The following is a 3,506-nucleotide window of genomic DNA, read 5'->3' on the forward strand; positions in this document are numbered from 1 at the left end:
GGAGTCTGCAAGCAAGCTTTCCTCTGTTGCATCACCCTGGCTCACATGGGCCCATCCTTCTAGGACATGTTCACATGTACACTTGTCCTAATAACTTCCTTAGGCAGGAACAATCTTATCTTCTCTGAATCCCAGGATTATCACATAGCATGATGCATAAAAGAAGCTCTTAGTTTTTACGAATAAGGAGTTTCAAATAAGGACAACAACTTGTTCTGCCCCAACATTGGCTTCTCTACATAGTTCTCCTTTGCCTCATCTGCAAAGGTACTAAGGCATAAGCACCAATGCTTACTGAACCAGGGCCTACTGATGTGGTCAGTGGGACTGAATCAGTGTGGCTGAGACTGAGAAGTTTATTTCAAGCAATTAGACTTTTTATAAACTTATTAAGCCAGAATACAATGACAGTTGCCATGATATAATGATGGTTGCAAGCCAAATAGGGTATACATGATTAATGTCTAGCACTAGTTATTTAACCAAGTCTACATCCTTTACTGACCTCTAAGGAACACAAAGGGGCACACAGGGGACCTGTATGCTTCATCATCTGAGGAAGTACCTCAGGTTCTTAGGAGATGAAAGTGTCCCAGGATATCCATGCTCAAACCTTAAAGACACAATGACACTTGCCTCTCAAGGCAGCCAGATCAGGCCAACTCCATGATTCTGCACAGTTCCCTCTCTTCTTCTGTTTTCTTTTCCTAGAATGACAGAAAACAGGAGGAGTTGGTTCCTGTAAGCTGTCTGAATGTTCATGTGTTATGTAGAAATCTCTTCCAAATTGAAACAGTCTCTCCTGGAGGAAGGCTCATTAAAACCCCTGGAAGTAGGATTTATAAGGCCCAGGGAGTAAACAACTCACACATCTCAAAAGTCCTGAAATTTACAGGAATCAAGAGTGCCTCCTACCATTATCTAAGTACTGAAGACTATTAAGGAGAGGTGAATCTCTAACATGTCAAGTTACCTGAAACCTTTTTGGTGATGTTACTTGTCTTGTAGTTAACCTCAATAAGCTTGTTGGCTTACCAAGTTAGAGTCTTTTGGAATTGTGTCTTTGGTCTGTCATCAGTGCCTTGTCTGGTATGAGTAGACATTGGTTTGTATCTCCCTGGAAAAAGTCCACAACACCATGTTCATTCAAGACTTGGGTTCCACTTAGGCTTCTCTGCTTTGTGAGATCTTTTGTAACAGGCAATCCACTGTGGTTGTCTGTGCCCACAGTGTGATTGCAGAGAGCTATGTCTGCTGTGTGTTCATACTTACAGGTATGCCACTTGTTTGGATTCTATTCCACATCTCACTTACACTGCTTTCCCTTAGCAGGAAATAAACACTTACTCCTATCTGATGGGAAGAAAAAATACTTTCATTAGAAACAACTTTGTCCAAAATATGATGCAATATCCAAATTAACTTTTAATTTTTTTCAAGTATACAAGACTTATAAACTCATGAATAGAAAGTGCTGACATACAATATGGCTATCTGCTTTTCTTGTTAGGAAACAGCTTTTCCAGTACTCTGGAGTGTTTTCATACTTTCACCAAGATAAAGCAAATTATAACATTTTCATATGTGTTTTTTTCCTGATTTGTAAAACTGTAATAATAGAGTTTAATTTGATTTGTTGTTGTTTTAAAGAAGTGGTTTCTCAAAGTCCATTAAATCACAGCTCTTTTTTTCATCTGTATGGGAAGGTTCCATTCTGGCTAAAGAGATTACAGTGATTTATTTAAAGGAGTAGCAACCTTCCACTTGTTAGGCAGATTTCTGTCTTAGAATTACAGTTAATTTTTAAGACACAATCTTATAAAAGAAAAGCTATAACCAAACACTAACAGAAGTATATCAACCCAATGAAATCTGTAGATTTAATAATGCAGGCATCTGTGTGGATTTGAGTTACAAATACCAAGGCATATATTGAATATTATTTGCATATTTATCATTTTCAGACTGAGCAGATATAGGGCACAAATGTGTCCACTATTTGCACATAGTTTTCCAGGCTGAAAACATGAACAGCCTTTACATTTTCATTTTTCAAGTGTTTATGTACTAAAATTGTGCTGAAAAAAAAAGCTTTATCCCTCAACAGTGGAAATCTCTTACTCACTGGGAATCCATCAAGCATGAATCTCTGGTATCATCAATGAAATTTTGCTCTAAGCAGGTGGGTTTACAAGGTCATCAATTCCTCAGGTTGCTGGTCATGCCAAGGGGAGCACTGCTTCTCTATTGAATTTGGCCTCAGACACCAGTTGTTTACTACTGAATTAGACCATGCTGGTTGACTGCTTTGGGGACTTTTGTAGTTCTTGCTCTTGCAGATAATCACCCAGGAAGGTAACTGACTAAAAGCTCTGACTTGGACTGAGTGATGAAGGACTAGGTGGAAACAGAATGGAAAGTGTCAACCAAGCAAGTCTGTGTAGAAGAGGAACTCGATCCATGCTTACCCATATCCAAAGTGGCGCCTTTACCTTTCTCACCCACTCCATAAAACGGGTTGTCTTGATTCACACTCACATTCCTGAGGTTTTCCTTTTGAGTCTGGTTCGTGCATGGTGATCCAGTGTCATGTGGCTCTAGACTTCTTGGGTTGCAGGTCCAGGGGCTTGTACATACTCACATTCTATGTGAATCCTCGTACATTTGTGGTGATGGACAAATGAGCCTAGGGATGAGACACTATGGTGGAAGGGACCTCTGACTGTCTTGTACTTTTCTTCTTTCTTCTCTCTACAGTCAGAACCTGCGTAAGCTCTTTCACTTGTTTTGCTCTCCAGTGGGAATTCTCACCTGTGCTTATGAGTTCCTTAGCTCATAAAAGTCACAGTGTGAAATTAGCTTGAGTCTGCCCCATCATGGCACATGGTCCAACCTACTACTTCCCACAAGTGCCCAGTAATTTAGGGACCTCTTATACACCCAAACTTCAGAGTTCAGATTTTATACCATGTCTCTCAAATCACATTGAAACATTTAAGTGGAAAGAGGATGAGGAAAATTGTTTATTGTAACTTCTGATCTGATCATGAGTGTTACTACAGCATCCTAACAATCTCAATGAAAGCAAAGGAACTGCATCTGAGGCTACTTATGGGAAAGCTGGAAATAGTATTGAACTCACACACAGTACTGTTACTCTGGAAGCTTAGATCACATACCATTGTGTGTTTGGGAAGCAATTCTTGATGTAGAAGGTAACATTGGGGAATTTCTTTTTACTTTAATTTTTTTATTAATGCCATTATTTAGTCTTCTTGGCATTTTCATATATGTATGCAATGCATTTTGATTATATACACACTCCCTCACACACACTCACTCACAAAATCTCCTTCAGTTCCCCTCAGGATGACTGGGCTCCCTTGACCCCTTTCACTGAGGTTCTGTCAATAAGTGCATCAACAGGGATCTGAAAGAGGGACAGATGAAAGTAGAAGTGTCAAGTTTCCATCTCATGTTTCAGGATTGCTGAATGGTAGCTTCCA

Source organism: Mus caroli, chromosome 5, assembly GCF_900094665.2.
Source record: "Mus caroli chromosome 5, CAROLI_EIJ_v1.1, whole genome shotgun sequence".
Taxonomy (NCBI): domain Eukaryota; kingdom Metazoa; phylum Chordata; class Mammalia; order Rodentia; family Muridae; genus Mus; species Mus caroli.